The sequence below is a fragment of the Lycorma delicatula genome, chromosome 7 (genome assembly GCF_047948215.1).
Source record: "Lycorma delicatula isolate Av1 chromosome 7, ASM4794821v1, whole genome shotgun sequence".
Taxonomy (NCBI): domain Eukaryota; kingdom Metazoa; phylum Arthropoda; class Insecta; order Hemiptera; family Fulgoridae; genus Lycorma; species Lycorma delicatula.
Window position 1 is genome coordinate 123,229,177 of NC_134461.1, and position 24,402 is coordinate 123,253,578.

Here is a 24,402-nt window from a genome sequence, read left to right on the forward strand (position 1 = left end):
AATCAAAAAAAAAAAAAAAAAACGTTAGAGGAGGTGTACGTTACTTTTCAGCTACCCGCTGTATATGTATATGTGTATATATATATACACACACACACACACACACACACACTACAAAAATATAAAATAATATATAAGAATATACATAAAAGAATACAAAAATGATTAAATTATATTTAGGATTACATTTTCAAAACAGGAATTATATGTCTAAATAGAAATGGAAATAAAACAGTTATTTCTAAAAGTTGATTATCAGATAAACTTAAAAGGTTATATGAGGAAATGGACAGAACGTGTAAATATATCATCCTAAGAATTAAATCATCACCTTATCATTACTATTTAAACCACTTACAGAAAAAAAAGTTAAGTTTTTCAGTGTAACAGGAAAAAATACATGTATACTTAATATACATTAAAGACGTTATACTCTGTTTAGGTTCATACTTATTTAATTGTATGATTTCGTAGAATTTTCATTACTAATTTTTTAATGTTGACCCCAAAATATTTCATTATAAATGACAATGCTATCCACACCTTCACGGAGTTTGAAGTAGGAGAGATTTATCGCACTAGCGACATTGCGTTTGGTGTGCAATGTCACGTAGGCGAATCTTCATGACATTCTTTCACGGCACAGTGAACCGCGAACGCTATGTACAGATGGTGCAACAATTTGTAAATACTATACCTGCAGACCGGCTAGAGTACACCTGGTTTTCTTGGATCAGTGTTTTTATGGATAAGTGATTTCGAAGGGATTGTGGGACGAGACCCTTCAGTCTTCCGATTTTTCTGCACCTGAATTTTTCTTGTGGGGATACCTTAAGGATGCCGCTTACAAAACTCATTCTCACACCATTTCCGAATTTCAAAGCAAAATTGAACGATGTGTCGCTGTAATTCCTCAACAAACGTTACAACATATGTTTAAGTGCATGCAACGTCATATTTAATTATGTGAATCTCATAATGGAGGCTACTTTCAACAACTATTGTAACTTACTCATTTTCCGATAAGGTTGTGTCACTTTTTCAACATTCTGTATAATTCTTATATTAAACAAATTTTTTATATCTTCGTATAAAAATTCCACTGAACGAATTTTTGGATCAAAACAATGGATCACACAGATCATGAAGGAAGGTAACTGGAATAAGTTTACTTTGATTGGTACAAGTTTGTTTTATTTTTAGCTATCGATCATATTTTCCAGAGTCAAAATAATTGCTATAGATGTTGGGGGATTGGACACCGGGCTGGATCCTGCGGCGGTCCGGATAAGCGAGAACATTGTTTCAACTGTGGGATTGCGGGGCATCCACGTAAGGATTTCCCGACAGAGGCGAAATGTACCATTTGTAATTCTCGGGGGAAGCGGCTGCAGGACCAAGACCAAATAACGAGTTTTTTTTCCTATGTTTTGAGGAAGACCTGATTTGGGATATCCGTGAAAAGGAGGGGTGGTCCGATTAGGTGTTCTGCTGCCAGTGACTGAATAGGGACTCCCTTAGTGCTCCGATCGAACTTCGATAAGGGGGACATAGCAAGACCGTTCTCACGGTGGGGGATTCCTTTGGGGTTCCTCATTTGAAGCGTGGCATCCAGACCGGAGTCCCGGTGGGGAATTTCTACGAATTCTCCTTATTAGAGGAATGGCGATTAATTAAAGACCGAGTCCCGGCTGTCTGGAGGGAACGTCAGTTCTCGACTAGGCAGATTGAGGCGATGGCACACCCTGGAGCTGTTTTCATGCTTGGTTTCGGGTCTGGCTCCAAGGGTGAGGATAAAAAACTGATGAATTCAGAAAAAAGTTGAAAATAATACGGAATTTTTAAATCTCCAAGAAAAGTTGAATAATATTCATGAAACCTGTAGGTTTACGATTGTTCATGACTTATTTACGTCAATCTTTCAAGGACTAAAACGTTAAATGGCTGCTGTTGAAATCATTCGATTTTGAAAGGTAATTACTGAAAATTAATAAAAGTTTAGCAGTGGTTGGACCTCAAGATAAGTTGCAACGACTACTATAATATAATATTGATAATGAAATTTGAATATTTTCATAATCAGTAAAATACATATTTACACGTGAACACAATCTGAAAACCATTAGGTATAAATGATTTACGTAAATATATGTATATTTAAAAAAAGTTTATTGTAAGTTGACCACTAATAGATTATATTTATATTAAAATTCAATAATCTTTTCAATTCAAATAGAATACATAAATAGCAAATGAATTAGAATCACTTCTTTAACCCATCTTCATCTTTAGAAAATACTAGTATCAAAAGAAGAATAATTATACCGTGAAAAAATAATGTTTATTAAAATGTTACCGACGAAATAATAATACATATAAAATTAAAATAAAAGATTCCATATAAATATACTAATGCAATGGTCACGGTTGAAATATTTCGAAATATTAGTTATATTATGAGAATGAAACAAAACAACTATTACTAATAACATCAAAGTTGAAGAGATGAAAACTAAATAGACGAAGAAAAAAAGGAAGGAGATGAGTTGTACAACGACGAAACGTCGACTGTAGTATATACCACACCGACCGTACACATAGGTCAAACCACAAGAACGGCATTGGTAAGCTACGCTAGGCTAGTCCAGGCTACTTTACTGACTGAAATGTGAATCCATTAAATAATATAGTCGAAATTATTATTATCATTACTATTGTAGTTGTTAAAAGGACAAATTTATACTCCGTTCAACGAAACGAGTTAGACATAAAGCAAGGTTAAATAGAAGACAAACTAGTACGAACAAATATTTTACAATAACAGAAGCTTTATAGGTAATTATTTTATCTTTTATTAACAATATACCTACCTTATTTTTATGAACTAAACTTCAATGAATTATTTTTTGAAATATATAAATAAAATCTGCTATTTACGGTTTATAATAATTTTAAATAATACTATAAAAAAAACCGCAACCAATTACAGGTAAAAAGTCTAATTCATTATTTCCCGACAAAAAATGGTATATTAATTTGTTCCTTTGGTATACAAGGTATTAGTTATGAATTCTTTTCTTACCAGTAATAACTGTACAAAAAATCATTGTGGCGAACAGAGTGAAGGTTATTAGCATACCGTTGTGAAACAGTTTGTTTGACTCATTGGAGAATATAATGAGAAACTACTTCAATCCTCATTTTCATTACTAGTAAATCTGGCATCGGTTACATTTATTTTATAATCGCTATACCATTTCTAGGAGTGGCTTGTATTTCATTTCAGGTCGTATACAACCTTTATGCTCAAGTCCTTACGTATTTTATAAAAAAAATTGATGTGGACACCACATGACTTTCTTATACGCCTATTAAATTACATATCCACTTTTTTTTTAATGAAAAGTAGATAAAATTTTATTTCATTAATAACTTTGGATATTTTTTCATATAATTGTTTTTTATTATTACTGAATTATTTACTGTATTTTTTTTTTTTTAAATCAGAGATAATTAATTATTAATAAATTTTAAAAAAATGTAAAAAAAGGAGATGAAGTCGGATTCGAATTGATGTGCCTTTCCCTAGTAAGATCTAAATATTTCATTAATTAAAATTTTATTTGGCTATAACTCTAAAACCAATTAAAATATATACTACTCATGATACATCCCTAAAAAGCTAGCTTTCAATGAGAGCTTATCACTGCAGGTAAGAAAAAATCCAAAGTCCAACATTTTTTGGGATTTTGAGCTTTTTTGAACACTTTTGGACCAGTCGATTACAATCAAAAAAGGAGTGCACAACTAGATGTTACAACAGTCCCAAATCCAAAATTTCAACATCCTACGGCTAATCATTTTTGAGTTACGCGAGATACATACGTACGTACGTTTACATCTTGCATAACTAAAAACGATTAGCAGTAGGATGTTGAAATTTTGGATTTAGGACTGTTGTAATATTTAGTTGAGCACCTCCCCTTTTCATTGCAATCGACTGAACCAAAAGGGTCCAAAAAAGCTCAAAATTCAAAAAATTTGGATTTTGGACTTTTTCTTAACTGCAGAAATAAGCATTCATAGCTTTTCAACGATATGTCATAACTGGTATCTATTTTTTATTGCTTCCAGAGTTATAGCCAAAGTTTTAATTAATGAAATATTTGGATCTTACAAGGGGAATGCACATTGGTTCAAATCCGACCATCTACTTTTTTTATCTTTTTTTTTAATTTAAATATATTGATTTATTAATTAATTTATTGAATTATTAACCTCTGATTGTAAAAAAAGTTTTACAATAAACAATAATTCAATAATAACAATAAAAATATTTTTTGAAAAAATATGACAAGTTATTAATTTTATGTACTTTTCATTTTTAAAAAATGTGTGAATGTAATTCAATAGGCGTACAAGGAACATTGCGGGGGCCATATAACGTATATTTGATAGCCCTTTTTTAACTTAAAAACTCGCTCTGAGTTTTTAAGGGAGCCCTTATGGTTGACACATTATACTTTATATGAGAATGTAAGTTAGGCATATTAAATATGTATAATAATCATGATTTATACAATAAATTATTCATAAAAAATATTTTGAAATATACTAACAGTATTTAGAAGATAAAAGTCAAATCTAACCGTTAAGTCAAGTTTAAAATTAAAGACAAAAGTTAAAAATATGAAAGTATATAACGAGGAAAAAGTTCTGGGATCCCTAAAGGAATATTTTTAAGAGAAGTTAACAAATGTCTTCAATAGGAAAATCTCTAGGTATTCACTATCAGTGGTACCTCAGTAAACATAATGAGCGTTCGATAATTGTATTACAGGGTACACAATGTAAAAATTGTATTGGCAAAATCGTCAAGCAGTCCAGCTGATGGAGGGGATCGGCTGTACATTCTGATTGGTCGCTTGGCAAACGGGAATAACACCCATTGACCTATATAAACATTACTCACCAAATTCTACAGCTACATCATTCTGGTAAGATAACGATGATAAACTGCTTATTACACTGGATAAGCCCATGGTGTAAATACCGTTGTAATATTTAAAATAAAAAAGACAAATTTACTAAGATTTCACTATCAACATTCTATCATTCAATTATTACATTCTATCACGTTTGTAAATCAAATGAATTAAATTTGCAAGTAATAAGAATGATTGTCTTTTGAGGTAATTCTACTTGTCTAATGCATTCTAAATAACACTAGTTAGAGTACAGTAGGACGTCGATTATCCGAATTTCCAACTATCCGGACTGTTTATATCCACACTAGGCAATTTAAAAAAAAAATCTTTAAAAATAGACCGACTTTTGGTTAATTTGGTTTTAATATTTTAATTCTTTTTTTATTAATTTGATTTAGTATGGTTAACAATAGATATCACAGATAAAGAAAACGTAACAACTTGCAGCATCATAACGAACCGCACTTCTAAATAGCCCCGCTCAAATCTTTTCGATCTTTAATTAGGCGTAACTGAAGAACGACTAAACTAATCTTCATCAAATTTACACATGCACAACTTCAGATACAGCACTACAGCATATCAAAAATTTAATGAAATTGATCTAATAGTTATTAAGATTTTCGAGCCACAAGCATTTTATATAGACACAAACATATATATATATATATATATATATAAGGAACCCCAATTTAAGTAAACGGTTATTTCGAAATTCTCATACCTCAAAACCTTTTAACCCCAACACCACCAACCAGGTTTGTCTATTGGTGAACGCGTCTTCGCAAATCAGCTGATTTCGAAGACGAGAGTTTTAAGGTTCAAATCCTAATAAAGACTACTTTTATACGGGTTTGAATACTATATCGTGGATACCGGAGTTCTTTGGTGGTTGGGTTTCAATTAACCACACATCTCAGAAATGGTCGACCTATGACTGTACAAAACTACACTTTACTTACACTCATACATATCATTCCTCTGTAGTAATATCTGACGGTGATTCCCGGAGACTAAACAGGAAAAACAAACCACATCGCCGGTCTCCGTGGGGCGAGTGGTAGCGTCTCGGCCTTTCATTCAGAGGTCCCGAGTTCGAATCCCGGTTAGGAATGGTATTTTCACACGCTACAAATCATTAATTTAATCCTTTGAAGCAATACCTAACGGTCCCAGAAGTTAAAAAAAAACCACCCAATGTTTGGGTGAAGTAACACCGTACTATTCTTCGAAAAGTTGCTAAAAATTTATACAATTACAAAATATAAAATAATTTTCAAATAAAGAAAGCTTTGCTTCAACAAGAATATGTTTTTATCGATCATTATCTTACTGCGATTTTTTAATTGACTTTTTAACAATTTGATTAGCACAAAACGCACATCAATTCTGAATAATTATAAAATTAATTTCTGAAAAGATTAAAAGAAACACAATAATTGGTCAAGCACGAACTATAATGTATTGTCTTGCATTCAGGACCGTCACACAAAAAAAACTCACTAATTTTTGTCTATCGCTATTGACTGATTAAAGCGACAAAGACAATGCTATTCTAGACGTATTCTTTGTTTAAAACGGTTACGTAATCTTGCAGCTCGTAAACAAAGATCAACATTAAATCAAGTACAGATTAAACATTTAAAAAAAAAATGTAGTGTATTTAAAAAATGTTAGGATTATTAACCTTCGGTAAATTTTATTTGATTAAACGTAGTGTCATTATTCCGATTTTTTTTGTAATTTTTAATAAATTACACTTTTATAACACGCTGTAATTTCACACACACAATTTCTCTTTAATACGTTTTCTGTAAGATGTTTTCTAAATTTTTTTTTAATAAATTTTGTAAATGACCTTTTTTAAATAAAACAGTAAGGTAATAAATTTTATATTCTTTCAGTTCATTTTTGTAAATTCTGATTCTTTTATTAGCAAATTTCTTCGCATTGGATTTTTTCTTTGATTAATATTACTGCATCTTTTGTTGTAATATCTACTGAGTATTTTTTTAATTTAACTAAAAAAGATTATTTGTTATACTTTTGTCTTGCGTGATTCATAAAAGCACGTAGTACGTTATTCATACATTACAACGATATTTTAACCTTTATTAACTTTCCAAATATCCGGATTCGGCCTTGCAAAGGTCAATACAGATAATCGTTATCTCACTCTAATTTTAAATCATTCTAATATTTAAAATTTGCACGCAGTAAAATATTATCAAACTAATTTACCTGATCTCCCGCTTCATCAGTATAAAGAAATATATTAAAAATTTTTTTGAATATTTTCATGGAAATAATTTATAACAATAAATAGCAGTATAAATACAGAGTTTTAATAAATTTTAAATAAAATAATTAAATTTATTGTACAATATAATAAATAATACGGGACAATTCCGGTCAAGGCAAAACAGATGTAATATTACTTGTCATTAAAAAATTTGATTGTTTACTCCATATAAAGAAACGTATCTAATACTTTTCTATATTTGAATATAAGTTAGTCACTAGTTGATGCAAATGACAAGTAACATTCATAGCACGCTGTTGTAACAGTATGTAAGAACAAACACCTAAAACAAGATCCCCTTCGTATTACATATGTTTTATGAACAACGTTTTCGTCATTTCCCTCTTCTTTAATACCGCATTTAGCGTACTTTGTAGCAAATATTAATTTAAATATTATTTCTCAAAATAGTTCACGTAGTCTCTAACTTATAGTTATACAGAAATAAAATATCGTAAAACTCGGTAAAGATAGACATATATCATTAAGAAGGTATTGAACTCGGAAATTATTAAATTTTATTAAAAATAAAACAAAAATTCATAAGGGTAATTACGTTCAAATTTAACAGTAAATATATATATATATTTATATATATGTGTGTGTGTGTGTGTGTTATATGTGGGTATGCGCGCGCGCGTGTGTAAAAATAATTACTATTAGTCCTCTAAATATTTTTAATTCCTACCTAAAAAAAATCAAAATATTTAAAGAGAAAGAAAACCATTAATAAATAAACACACCCAAAACATAGTTGACTGGGGTTTTATTATTTACTTTCCCAGATATAAAGGGACTTTAGTACTATAAAAGGGAAGTATAACAATTAACCACGATTTTGAGTTTCGAGTTCTTTTGCAAATTTCAACGTTTCAAGAACAGCTTAATCCAAAAAACACATAAGTTTCACAAGAAATTTCCGAAAAATTTTATAAATGTACTTTTGATAAAATAAAAAAGTTCATTTTTGCAATTTTTTATTTTTTTATATTTATTTAGAATGGTGATCATAAAAAACTGACTACTTATATGCGGTGAAAATACTTATTAAGTTAATTAAAATTCCAAAGTTTTAAGTCAATTTGATTTAGAATTGGGGGATATTCAAAATTATTACTAAACAGTTAAAAATGTAAAAAAACATCCCGTGACAAAAATTAAGGAAATATGAAGTGGTTTCCTCTATTCTCCATATCGAATTAGATTTGATATTAGTTATGAACAAGTCAAGATGACCGAAACGTAGCCGATATCAATCATTCAGTAATCAACCCAAAGATTACATCTTAACTTAGAACATAGTTTGTCGTGTTATGAACATCATTACTTCCAGAGAAACCAATTATAACCTTTTGTGTTGTAGGTTCGTTACATTTCTTATTGAAGATATTTTTTCTGAAACGATATTTTTTAATTTAAGATAATAAATACTAAATTTAAACCGCCTGAAATAAAATTATGATTTATAGAAATTGTTTAATTTCCTATTTTTGGATGACATATGAAAACATTTATAATGTTTTTCTAATAATAAAATTTTGAATCAATATATATCGAAAAAATGGATAACCTAATAAAACACTGATATAAAAATGATCAAATTAAAACGAGCATTAAATTTCAAACTCATCGGAAAAGATGTAAAACGCCAAGTATAATACTTTTTTTTTTACTTTAAAAATATAACAAATAAATTTTAAACTTCTTTTCGTAAGGTTTAGTTTGATTCATACTCTTTGCAGAAATATATTTCAGCAGTATTGGCTAAATAAAAGCCTTGCAAAAATTGTTTCAAAAGGTATTGTTTAGAAGCAATAGATATTATAAACAATGGCGGCTCGCGTAAAGGCAATGTGGAACGGCAGCACCCCCTATTTCCACTTGATATTATCGATAATATTTAATATAATGAGTCCTTTTTTTCTTTAATTGTTTCTTTATACTTGTACATATATAATCCTTCAAGCTAAATGTCAGTAGCCATTCCCCAGTTTATGAAAAAGATACAGAAATCTTTGTACGGAACTGTACGCTTCACAGTTCCAGCGACGTGGTGTTTGGCTGTTGTGCTCATGCGGACATAGGAAGCTGCATGCGAGGCTGCGAGGGAGGCGAGCACTGTCGCTCTCGCAGTGCCTACCTTGGCGTGCTGTTGGAAGGTAGTTTTATTTTACTCCACGCGTGTATGGAACGTTCCTTGTTCGTTCCCTTTTCTAGTTTAGTTGGTGGAAGGAATATGGATGTGGTTTAGTTGTGTTTTCAGTAGTGATCTGAAGATGGCGAAAAATAAGGGCTCTTTGATCACCAAATCTATCCAAAAACACGCTGGACGAAAGAGAAGATAATTAGTAAAAACTAATTATATATTTCTATGTATAAATAAAAATTTAAATTACGCACCACCGTTGGACTATGGTGTTTTTAAGCGGATATTTTATTAAGTTTATCTAATAATAGTAAAAAATATTATCTGTATGAACATTTTATTATTTGTTCGGTTAAACCGAATACCGTTTTTAAGCACACTGTGCTTAAAAACCGTATACTGTGTTCTTGAATGTGATAAGAGTGTAGAATTAGATTATTATGATGCTTCCAGCTATTCTATTTGATTAATTTTTTTCAGTTCTTTTATTTTGCAGAAAACTTTAACCATGGGCTTGAAAAGCCTCAGGAAAAATTTTCTGGAGCAGCACCGCCACTAATTTTAGCTACGAGCCGCCACTGATTTTAAGTGTGTTATTATCGTTCATCCCCTATTACACTACTTAGCACGATCTAGGTTATTCAGGCAACATTTTATCAAACTATTTTTCCTTCATAATTTACAAATATTTTCGCTGTAATATTTTTTTATTAATATTGTCCTCTATTACAAAGGGAAACGATTCACATTTCCTAACTACAGTAATAATATTAATAATAAATAACACATTCGTATTATTCTAATACCATCGAAGAATATTAACTGCAGCATTTTAATTAACAGAACTGCATATCAATTATTATACAGGACGGAAAATTACAATGAAGGACATGACTACTGCTTCCCTGTCCGGCCTCACAGACTATATCCTCCCGTTCTTCTAATACTACTGATATTATTAATATAAATATTTATTCCGTAACTGGTATTCACTACATGATAATAGTAATGTCCTTTTAGCAAGAAATCCCTTCAAGAATATTTAATTAATTTTTTTTTTTTTTAAATCGTACAGGCTGATAAATCTATGTGCTAAAATTGAAAGGTCACTAACCATTAATATTTTACATTAAACATTAATATTTCATTTCATATTTAAAGCTATATTCTCAAATGAATAAGGTTCTAGCTAAAGACTGATTTTAACTAAAAAGTAAATATTAACAAGGAGAACGAACGCGATATAATTTAACTCCTGGAATCGTTACAATTAACTCACAGAGCACAAACAAGTTAACAATTGTTTAAATAATATAGTCAAAAAGGAAAAATAAACTTATACAACTTAGTTTGGAATTATTTTAGTAACCAAAATTTCAAACGGATACGGTCTACATACATATGTAGGTATATATATTCGAGGAAAAAAATAATTCATTTAATCTACGTGAAAAATTATAATTCAATCTGTATACATAATAATAATTTATGAAAAAGGTTTAGAAATGTCATAAAATGCAATTATTATTAGAGACCGAGTAAAACATTTTAGAGCGTGCGCAAAGAATACAGAATATCCTGACCCCGTAGAGGAAGACACCCACCATGAGACAATTGCGGTCGCCACGCCATCCCTTCCGTACCTAGCTCTTACGGACTTTACCGGAGGTCATCTTCAAAACCTCGGCAAAAGGCATCTCTCAGCCCTATTCTTGCCTCATTCAAGATGCCACCGATGAGAAATCCACGTGAGAGATTCCCATCAGTGTACTAATATCCTTAAAATACAAAAAAACTAAAAACAAAACACATCTTACGTTAGTCTCAAACAAGACTGGGTAACAAAATAAGGAAAGGACTGAAACTACTACCAACCAGAAGGTAAAAGAAGTGAGTTCAATACGCAATTACAATAAAACAAATCAACAACAAAAACGTAGAAATTATTTTTAAAAAACACAAAAGAAGAACGCGGGAAAGCCGAGGCGGCACACTAAATGCTCTCGGCAACCCTTTTTGTCAAATAGTGTATGAATTTCTCAACTATTATCCATTCGGCCTGGTTTCGCCAACTGACACAGAGATCGAGCGCCGACCCGATAATATCAAGCCGATAGATAGTCGCGTAGGTGGTATGCAGTCTCCTCAGCTTCGTCGTCATCCGAGTCGTGCTCCACACAACACATTGAGAACACAATCTGTGACTTAACCAACTGCCGCTTACACGTGCGAAGGTCGATATTAATCATCGATGATGGAAAAAAGGCTAGAGCTGTATCAGATAAGAAGCCGCAGTCACTACTCGAAGTTTGTTTCAGCTCATGCAGTTGTTAAACCGGCAAAAATGTTTTACACCACATCTACAATTTTATTTTATTTTTAATGATGATGCAATCGAATTAAAATAAAAAAAACAAAATATAAATTAAAATCAAATAACCACTTCGCTTTCTATGGTCGGTTATCGGGTGATTTCATATTTGTAAAAAAATATATTTTTTTTTGTCGAATATATTTAAGAAAATCAACATAAAATCGGAGGTTAGTGCTGCTCAGTAGGTAAAAATCCGCTGATTTTCTGAGACTGTGAGTAGGATAGTTACACGATGTAGGGAGACTGAGATATTTTCGGGTGAAATTGTTCTGTTTTTGGTGACAAGTCTGGTTCTGTAGATGTAACTCTGACCACTAGATTGATAGTCAGAATGCCAGGTTCTATACTTCCAGTATATTCTTGTCATTATCAAATGGGAGAGGCTACCTGTGGATTAATTTAGGGATTTTTTCCTGTCCAATGGTTGTACAATTAGTCAAATGATTGGCAGTGGCCGTTATAAATCCTGGCCTCCTAATTATTTATGTTGAATTCAATTACCTTTAACATAAATATTACTTTCAAGAAAGAAAATGTCACACGGGACTCTGCAATGGAGCTGTGTGAGAGTAGGAGGTCAGTCCACCTCTCCCTGGTAGACCAGACCGGAGTCCAGAGTCAGAGGTATGAACTGAAAGTTGAATTCATTAAGGGATCTAGGAATAAATTTCGTTGTTGCGTATAACCTATTTGGTGGTATGCTATTTATTCAATTGCCTCGAATATTATGAGACATTTACGCACAAATTGGCTCTACAAAGTGTAGAACTGTAGCTAGTTCAGAGGGAAACTATGTAGGATATTCAAGATGTCCGGATGAAACCTGCAGCGAAGGCAAAAGCTGAGTTATAAACTACTGATGTAAATGTCTGCCGAGGCATTTTCATCGGTGGCATCCCAACGAGGCCGGCTTATTACTATGAGATGTAAAAAGTTGGAAGGCAAAAGACGACTTCCGTTAAAGCCCACCATGGCTATGAACGGGGGGAGGGGTGTGTGGCGACTGGAAGCGTCACAAGGGGGGTGTCTTCCACTAAGGGGTCGGGATGGTATTGGCGCAGAGCGGACCAATGGTAGTGCGCCGGGAGGCTGCGCGCAAGGCACGAACGATTTATCTAAAATTATATCTGTATTTTGGGAAAAAAGAGAAAATATTGAGGTTAAGAGCTGTGTTAAAAAATTACAATTAAAGAAACAGCTAAAAATGTACAAGATTTTGAAGTTTTTGTTGCTGTTGGTACGTTAAATTTATAAAAATTATTTAGTTACAATTGGCAAAAAACATTTAATAGAATCATGTGTAGTGAAACATAAAACATTTAACATTTTCGCAGCGCCTTTTTTTCTAGTATAACTTAATAAAATAAACATACAGTTTACATATATTAATATATACATATATATATATATTAGAAAAAAAAACCATTAAAGATGCAAAGCTTTAAAAAAATGTTCGTTTTATGATTTCTGTAAAAATTAATCTTTGACTGACAAAATAATATTATAAAATTAAGATATAATTTATTAATTTAAAAAAATAGGTCTTAAAAATTAACTAATGTACTGTGTACAAAATTCGAGACCAATTATTTTTTTCAGTGAAAGCATTTAAATTTCTAAACAAATAAATTACGAACTGAATACTTTAATGTTGAGCAGACAGACATGATTAGATTTGTGACCTTAATTAATGTAAAATACGTTTATATTGTAAGTCAAAGTAAATAAAGAGAGACCTTTCACTACATAAAAATACGACTATGTAAACTGAAGGGATGAACGGATCTGATATATACTCAATTTATTACATCTTTAATGATCAAATTTATTTTGAAGGACGTGTAATAATATTACTTTCCCTCCTTCACTTTTGTATTAATAATAACGGAATTTTAATTAAATTTACCATAAGTAATAATAATAATAATGATAATCTTAATAAAATAAATTAAAATTTTAATATAAGTTTACTTATGAAACATACTATTATTATCTTTATTATTTCGTGTACCAAGCAAAAAGAAAGTACATTAAAATTAATGCTTTAAATTAAGATACTAAAGAACCTATGGCGTATAGATATTTTTGATGCAAAATGTACTAGTCATAACCAATAAATATATTTTATTTCTTAACTTTCAAGAATCTCAAAATAGAAGTTTCATGAATCAACTAGAAGATTAGAACGTTTTTAAAAATAATCGTAATTGTAGTTCGAGTAAAGTGTAAAAATCTAATTTTTGTTACACTAACATAACGTAGTTTATTTTATTATTTGGAAAAAATAAAAAAATAAATACGATTTATGTACCGCGAATATACTCGATGATAATATATTTAAAATATGAAAACAAACAAAAATATTTTACCCTATTAAGGGAAAAATATTTTTTTTTTATTTCTTTAGTTGTACAATTCTTTACATTACATTTCCCTCTTTGTCTACATTACTTATATACAATATTTATGAACTAAATTTTAGATGGAAAATGTGATATATTGTTTTATCATACATTGAATATTACCGAAAAGGAACAAAAAACACATAAATTGTAAAAGAAAGGAAAAATACATGGCAATTTATTTTACTTTTGTTCTAAAATAGTAACATTTTAGAAGACAAATGGTAATGGTGTTACATATTTTTTATATGAAAATATATTAGGAAATATTCAAACTATATGAAATATATAACGTTTTAAATCTTCCTGTACTAACATGCTCATAATAATATATAGAGCTGCAATGGGTTACATACAATCTTTTCCCACGTTAGGCGGCAACACACACACACACACACACACACACACACACACACACACACACACACACACACACACACACACACACACACGCACGCACACACACACACACACACACACACACACACACACACACACACAACCTTTCATAAGGACCATTTGGAGCATCTTTTACCGTAATAAATGGAAATGGAAAACTTACCTAAAGGTGTATAGATCATAACTCTTTGGATAAAAATATTCATGTTCTGAATTGTTAAAAAAAAAGGATATATATAAACATGCATTAATAACGATCATGTTTAAAATCAACGATCTGAAAAAATTAATTTGATATAAATAAATCTGATGTGGACACTATATGACTTCCTTGTAAGCCTATTAAATTACATACACACGTTTTTAAAATGAAAACTACGTAAAATTTTATTTTTAATTACTTCTGATATCTTTTTTATTCTTATTGTTGAATTATTATTTATTGTACTTTTTTTTACAATCAGAGATTAGTAATTATTAATAAATCAATAGATTTATATTAAAAATAAGGAGATGAAGTCGGATTTGAACCAATGTGCCTTCCACTTGTAACATCCAAATATTTCAATAATTAAGATTTTATTTGGCTATAACTCTGGAACCAAGGAAAATAAGTACCACTTATGATATATTTTTGAAAAGCTCTCAATGAGGGCTTATTACTGCAGTTACCAAAAGTTCAATATCCAAATTTTGTTTTTTGGGGTTTTTTTGGACACTGTTGGTCCAGTCGATTGCATTTAAAAGGGGAGGCGCACAATTAGATGTTACAACAGTCCTAAATCCGAAACTTCAACATCCTACGGCTAATCGTTTTTGAGTTATGCGAGATGCATAACGACGTACGTACAGACGTCACGCCGAAACTAGTCAAAATAGATTCAGGGATGGTAAAAATATATATATATCCACTGAACTTTAAATCGGAAGTTTTTTCGATCACAATACTTCCTTCAGTTCGTTCAAGGAAGTAAAAAGAACCAGTAAGAGTCAACTGAAAAATGTAAAATTCAATGTTATTTAATCAGTTTCAAAACTTCAGGCTTTGAAGAATGAAATTCAAGACTTAACAATCAGTAATATATTATTTTGAAAAGTAGTAATATTTGAACGAGTCAAACAATAAATTATAACAAGCTAAAAAATACATAGGAAAGATAGAAGATAAATTAAAGAACAGTATCTGAATCAGAAAACCATGAAAATAAACTATGCTCACACTACGTGGTTTGATCAAGAGAGTTTATACTTGAATGTTTATAAAAAATGCTCTACAAGGAATGAGAATTTGAGGAAGAGAATAAATTGTATACTGGTCGTACACATGATTTTTTTTGTAAGAGATAAGTCATACGTTATTCCCTATCTTACTTGAAAATTAGTAGATACTATTAGATAATATAAAATAAAAATCAATGAAATAAAAAACAAAAGGAAAAGGATAGGAGAAGTAAATGAATACCTGCAGAAGAGAAGGAAAACGACATAAAGACAAGAATAATAATGATAAAACAACAATTTACATAAAAAAAAATATTACTTGTTAAGTTTAGCAATAGCTGAAGAACTATAACGTTTAAAGAGTCTTTCTGTGTAGATGTGAAACCCTGATCACTAAGAAAAAGATAAAAGAAACCTTGAAAATATTTGAAATGTAAAAACGGAGGAGGAGAAGATGAAATGGGACAGATATAAATGGAATAATTAAGATGTAATGAAGAAAATTAATTAGGATAAGAGTACAGAATTAATCAGATGAACTTCAAAAGCAAATGTTAACCGCTTGGGACATATCACGAAAGAAGAAGGATTGATTAAAATAATACCACAAGAATTATTAGACGGCGGAAAAGGTTAAAAGTTATAGACTTTCCTTTCTTTTTCCTGTTTAGCCTCCGGTAACTACCGTTTAGATAATACTTCAGAGGATGAATGAGGATGATATGTATGAGTGTGAATGAAGTGTAGTCTTGTACATTCTCAGTTCGACCATTCCTGAGATGTGTGGTTAATTGAAACCCAACCACCAAAGAACACCGGTATCCACGATCTAGTATTCAAGTCCGTGTAAAAATATCTGGCTTTACTAGGACTATAAAAGTTATAGACTATCTAAAAGGAAATGGGAACGATCAGGATTTTCAAATATTAACAGAGAATAGAAAACAATTGGAAACGAACATGTCTCAAGAGATCTGCCGCAGGTTATATAACCAAATGAAAATGATAATGAAAAACGTGTTACTTGATTTTATTTAAAATAAATTTTTCTGAAATATATATAGTGTTAAACAAGTGACGCAACCTTATGGAAGGATGTTTCCTTGTTTTTTTACATGTTTAATTGAGGAAAATGGGTTACATAATGCAGGAGAGAATATTTATTGTCTCCTAATACATTAGATCTGCCAGTTATGCCCAGACCTAAATATGAACTTGTTTTGGCGTGGATACGCAAAACAAGTCCTCCAACAAGCGTCTGTACAAGTTCCAAAAGGCAGGGAATGTGGCAGATTCAGCCAAAAGTGGTCGACCGAAAGTGCTAACACCAGAAAAGTTGATCGGCGTGCAAGCTCTGCTAGTCCCAAGAACTCTGTGCGACGCTTATCTAGCCAGTCTGATCTTTTCATGGGTAGTGCTCACACGGCATCTCGCAAGTGTTTAAAGATGCATCCGTAGTTAATTTGTGTTGTTCACGAGTTGTTATCTGCAGACACTGGAAAACGTCTGTCAGCGGTTCATGTAATCTATAACGCCAGATGGAGAAGAACTCTATGATTGGTTTCAGTCTGCCGAGCCACGGTTCCCACCTTGATGGACAGAATTGGTGTACGGAAATCCACATTAGCCGTACGGCTCAAAAAGGGAGTGTTTGGTATGCAATGTTACGTAGACGAATCTTCATTACATTCTTTCATGGGAAAGTGAACAGTGACCGTTACATACAAATGTTGCGAAAATTTGTAAACACTATATACCTGCACAGTGCACGTAATTTCAGCAGGACAACGCTACGGCTCATTCAGCTAACAACACTATGACTTTCTTGGATCAGCGTTTTCGTGGACAAGTGATTTCGTTGGATTTGTGGCCCCCTCAGTCTCCTGATTTACCCCCACCTGGTTTTTTCTTGTGGGTGTATCTTAAGGATGCTGCTTACAAAACTCATCCTCACATTATTCGCGAATTGCAGAGTGTAACTGAACGATGTGTCGCTGCAATTCCTCTACAAACGTTACGACATATTTTTAAGAGCATGCAACGTCGTATTCAATTATATGAATCACATAATGGAGGACTCTTTCAATAGCTATTGTAGCTTATTCATTTTCCCATAACGTTGGGTCACGTTTTGAACATTCTGTATAAAGATTCAAAATATCAAAATAAAGAGCCTCCATGGTAAAACAGAAAAAATACGTTCAAAATAATATTACTTTTTTTTCAAGACAATTGAAAATCTTAACGATGGAAACTATGGGATTCGTAAAAAATTCACACATTCGGAAGTGATTTTATTGATTTGGCATTCACAACCGTTCATTCATGGATGATTAACATCCATACAATCCAATGAACATTAATGACAAGAATATTTTCATTACTAATATTCCACATTGTTCTATGATGGATTCAGAATCAATAACGGCAAATAGTTCACAAGTTCAAATAAAATACGAAGTCTAACATCAGAAGGACCACAATAATAAATATTAACATGATATGCCCTGAAAATATTGTTATATACCGTTAGCACAAGAAAGAATCAAGTAAACATATACTCTAGTCCCTATTCATTTAGGATTCAATCGATTTAATAATTTATTTTCAAATATAGAAAGAATTGATGTCGATAAATTTCTCCAAATAGTGAAAACAAGCAAACGAAAAGTCCTGGAAACTCTAACCGGATAAACTACTTTAACAAATATAGATAAAATGAAGAATTACGTTAAATTAAAAAACATTCCTGTAAGATGAAAGAAAAGGTCTTTGAAAGCCTTAGTGGAGTCATTTAAATAACAATTCGAAGAAATGAAAAGCAAATTTTCTAAAAAAATGATTCTTAAATCACTAAGATAAAATAACGTACTGATAGTTTCAAAAAGTGTAACAGTATAGTTGAGACATCTATAAAACATTTAATCCTAATAAAATGGAAGGATAAATTAGATCTCAATATTTTAGGGATATTTCCGTTACATATCCTAAATCAATCATTCATTTGTTGACATAAGTAAGATCGATTTAATTTTAATAAGTTAATTAAAGCAGTTTGTTTATTAGAACGATCTTAACTTCCGTCTGAGAAAAGATAACACACAAATAATATTTTTTTCTCGACAAAAATAGATAAATTAATTTATTCTTGTACACTATTTCTTTCTTATAATTGCGGTGCATAAAAAGAACAGTGCGAAAAGTTACGCAACCCGTACGGAAAAAAAAACATTTATATGAAACCAATATATGAAGAAACTAGTCAATTATAATAAATAAATATTAAATAATTTCATAACTTAACAGTAATTTTGTTATAATAAATGTTCGAAATGTCCTTCATTTCCAGCTACATAAGCATTAACATATTTTTTCATATTAGTATCCAATTTTTTTATTGGTTGAATCTCTGATATGAGATATTTCAACTTCACTGTTCCGTTTGGGTTTAAGAAACCCAAACCCTTAAACTGTTTAAGAAATATTTTTGAACACTTTTCTTTTTAAATAACCCCAAAGTAAAAAATCCGTAGGAGGTAAACCTGGCGATCCAGATGGCGGTCCAAATGGTCACAGAATTACTTTCTCCCCAAGGAACTCGCATAGAAGCAACATTGTATTACTCGCTGTTTGTTGTGGCACAGTCTTGCTGCAACAAGCAATCCCGTTTATCTTCTAGCAACGCTATGAAGTTAATTATAATCTGCTGGTATAGCGTTCTGTTTCCGTGAAAAATATTGTATCAATTATTCTCTTCCGAGAAATCACGTATCAAACGTTTTTATCTTAATGTAACGTTGTCTCATTGAAAACCTGAATGTTCTCTGCACTGCAGTAACGGTTGTTCTGCCTGTTTACATGGCCACTTAGATGAAAAAATGCCTTCTCACTAAAGAAAAAGGTTATCCGATATAGAATACAAACGCATAAACCATTGACCCGCAATCGCAATTCCTGCACGACTTGAATATAAAACGACCATACGAGGGATATCTCTAAAGTAAAAACCGCTGGGAAATTTCTCTCCTTAAGATTGGCGAACCTGTGTCGTTCATGGCCACGTTAGTAACGTACACACTGCATTGTAGTAGTAAGCTGTCGCGTTGTAGTATCTTTGATTTCGTGTGAGTTATTACGTAATAAAATGAACAGGAAAATCGGTGTTGCCCCCGAGTGTGAAATACGTGGAAGCATACGTGTTTTAAACGATCAAAACGTTAAGCCGGCTGAAATTCATAGACAGTTGATTGCAGTGTGCGGTGATCATGTAATGAATGAAAGAAACGTCCGAAAATTGTGAGAAAGGTTTAGAAATGACAGAATCACTGTGCACGATGAAGAAACGTTCGGGGAGGCCCTCGATAATCACCTAAGAATTAAAATAGGATTTGCTTTGGAATTTTTGATGCGCTACACAGAAAAAGTGATGAGTTCCTTAATTCGATTGTTACCGGCGATGAAACATGGATTTCCTATTACACACCAGAGAGACAACGGCACTCAAGTGAATCCTCAATCACCAACCAAATCAACAAAGGTCAAGCCACAGCCGTTTGGACACAAACTGAAGGCCACAGTCTTTTGGGGTCGGTTTGGCAGGCATATTGCTGATCGATTTCATTCCACGTCGAACGTCTGTAAATACAGAAGCAAACTGCGAAACTCTATGTAAGTTACGGCGCGCCATTCAGAATCGGCGACGTAGACCGACAGCGTCGTCCTGCTGCACGATAAAGCACGTTCACAGGTTTCGGGTCCGACATGTGATTTAATTAGAACATTTGTATGGGAAATTTATGATCACCCATCATATAGTCCGGACTTAGCTCCTTCTGATTACCGTTTGTTTGGGAAATTGAAAGAATTTTTGAGCGGTAAGCAATTCGCTTACCGACGATGAACTTAAAAATGCTGTTAATCAGGGGCTAAATGGACTGGCGGCAGAAGAATACGACAAGGGTATATCAAAGCTGGTGTATCGCTACGATAAATGTCTTAAGTCATGTGGCGATTATATAGAGAAGTAGTATAAGGTATGTAGTTTTAAGAGAAATAAAAAATATTTTTTAAATTTTCAGAATAATTTTTTTACAATGAAACTGTCTTTTCTTTAGAGATAACCTCTCGTAATTTTAATTTTTTTGTGGCTTTGCGTACAATCCCACATCACATTCCAATCTACTGAGATAGCCTTTTTACTGATTTTCGAGGTGATCGTTCAAAGGTTGCACGGATATGTTCTAAAGATTCATCATTTAGAACTGATTCGTCGGTTGGACCGTTTTTGCTGTTCATCTAAAACAAGCTAATATGAATGAAATTGTTGACTTATTGGATAAGTTTGAAAGAGGAAAAGCTACAGTAAATTCTTTCTGGATGGCTTTAAAAACGACTGCAATTTAAAATAACTCTCAAGAATAAACCCACATTGAGATTGTATGAAACCCACTATAATATTTTTATAGGGGACCTGACACATTAGGAAGAAATTACACAATTGTTGTAATCTCTCGTGCAATATCAATCCATCCATTAGCAAAAATTTAAATGCAAATTTCACACTTCAGTGGAATGAGATTCTACAGGCTGCGTAACTTTTAGCGCACTTGTTAAAGTCTAGTAGTTTTCCTGAAAATAATGATATCAACTGTACATCTTCATCTTATTGATGATGTAGATATCAACTGAAAGAGTTGATGATGATGCAGTTAATGATATCAACTGTATCGTCAGCTTAACGATGTTAAGTGAATATCTCCTGCTTTTCCCCAGATTTATCATACTGATATGATTCAATATACACAGATCAAGTTGAAGAAGGGAAAGTATTTTTCCTTTACCCACATCCTTTTAAATAATTACCTTTTTTATTTTGATTTTATATCTAGTTACCTTTAAATCATTATACGAATAATCTAAATTTAAATAAAGAAAACATCTTGTGCGGTCAGAAATGAAATTAGCTATCCCTATACACAGCTTCAAAACAGTATAACAGACCATTAATTTTTAAATCGCGTTTACAAATTTTTACCGCTTCCGCAACAGCTGTCAAAAAATATTCATAATTTTAGACACAATAATTAGCATGTTAGGTACTAAACTACAACGTAATAAGTTATAAAGTCAAAAGAATACGTGAAGGTCACTCCTGTCATAAGTTAAGATATTTACAGAAATAAGAATATTATTATTACTATTATTCACAATTTTTTGTTAAAAAAAATTAAATAACTATCAAAAGAAATAATATGAAAAAAATAAATTATCAATAGCGAATCAAATAGCATGAAGAATAACAATTTTCTGTAATTCTATACGTTTTACACGATTCAATTAACATAAAGACGAAATTACAATGACATATACTTACGAAAATAACAAATATAATGTATAATTATAATGTATATAATGTATATATATATATATATATATATATATATATATTACATACATACATACATACAGAGAGTGAGAGAGAGAGAGATTAGCATTTTACTTAGAAAAATCGTATTTACTCATTAAAAATCATTACAAGGTAAATTATTTCAAATATTTTTAACAAATACATTTTAATTACAATATTAAAAACCATCATAAGTTTGGAGTTTTTAATGCTTCTGTATATTTGTATATTAAATGCACTAAATATGTAAGGATTCGATAAACCATATTGTCTGTTGCATAACAGCAAAGTTGGCACAAAGAATGAATGAACTGGCGTTACTCCAATTATTATTATTTTTTTTTAACACGTGTAAGAGAATTTGTTATATCATTATGGGTAGTGTTTTAAATACACACTCATACATCCCAAAACGATGACATTTGAAAATATAGTCGTAATTTTTTGTGGTTTACAAAAAGATAGCCTTCTAACTGACATAATTTATTTTTGTGTTGAGAATAAAACTATTTTATTTGTAATATAAATAATATTTCTATTAGAAAAAAAAAAGTATGAATTAGAAAATCGTAGTAACATTTACTTCCATCTGATGCTAACCATTTTACAAACATTAAACGAAGATGATAGCAAACAAGAAGGCACTGATGTTTCCCTAGATTTTAATAATGACTTTAAATATTTAATTATTATTATAATATTAATGAAAACTTATTATTATTACTTACAAAACAAATAATCTTTAAGGTAATTTTTGTCATTACATGAATGTTGATGATTATGACGAAATGATGTTCAATCCTAATAATGAAAATTTCGGTTTTCTTTCGAGATCCTACCGCCATTTGCAATCAATGAATTAATGAGTACAATATACGCATATGACAGAAAGAGAGGGAGAGAGAGAAAATATATGATTATCTTACGTTAAGATAATCTGCATGACATTTTAAGTGCCTACACGTCTTTCTAGTTATTAATTTCACGAACGTGTATATGCTTGACAACTGTTTTGTTTTTACTTATCCAGTCTCACTGTGATAGCGTGTAAGTTAGGTTTCTATTGTTACCGTATTCGAGTTTTCTTCTTCGGAATGGATGTTCCTATTATATATATTTCGTTTGCACGAAATAGCAAGAGAAAAAAACACCTGTGTTCGTATGTTCCAAAACTATGGTTTTTACCAACAAATAAATTACATAATGGCGTACATGAAGTGGTATCGAAGGATTCAGATAAGCGAGAACGATAGCGTTGTAACAAAAGAGAATACCGATTGGCGTTCAGCTAGGCCCGAATAATCCAAAGTCCAAAACCCACCGGGTTGGTCTAATGGTGAACGCGTGTTCGCAGATCAGCTGATTTCGAAGTCGAGAGTTCGAACGTTCAAATATTAGTAAAGGCAGTTACTTTTATACGGATTTGAAAACTAGATCGTGGATACCGGTGTTCTTTAGTGGTTGAATTTCTTAACCACAAATCTCGGAAATGGTCGACCAGAGACTGTACAAGACTACACTTCACTTACACTCGTACATATCATCCTCTGAAGAAATACCTTACGGTGATTCCCGGGGCTAAACAAGAAAAAATTTAAAGTTCAAACAAATTATTGTTATTTTGGTATTTGTAGAGTTTTGAAATATTGTCGATTAAATTCTGTAAACGTGAAGTAGAAATTAACCACATTAAAGTTGCTGACTAAAGGGATTTTACTAGCGGGTGTTATGTGCAAATAAACTATTGACATTCTTTCGGAATTTCTCCTCCAACATTTTTCTATTTTTTTTAACGATACATAGTTTTAATAATGTACAATACCATAATTCATTAAAAATGTATGCATTTTAATGATGAGATAAAATTATTTTGGAAAAACAAGAGTATAATTAAAAATTCATATATTTTTTCCTATAACATTTATTATAAATGATAATTAAAATTATTTTTATAAACACAATACAATACTATTTTACTAAACGACTACAGCCCTTTGTATCATAACAGCACACTCATCATTCCCTATCTCGAGTCACAATTTTTATTTATTTAAATTAATTGTGTAATGCCACTATACGCAACTTATCCATGTGTCGTTTTTGTTCATTACAACAAAGTCTTCTTTACTGCGCGCGTGTGTGTATGCTTTTTTGTTTTCCGTTC

At 31.4% G+C, this 24,402-nt stretch overlaps 1 protein-coding gene across 2 annotated transcripts in view; it reads right to left on the reverse strand.

Moving 5' to 3' along the window:
* The window catches only part of raskol (Ras GTPase-activating protein raskol), a 666,892-nt gene that overhangs the window by 480,947 nt on the left and 161,543 nt on the right, over positions 1 to 24,402 (reverse strand). The window lies entirely within an intron of this gene.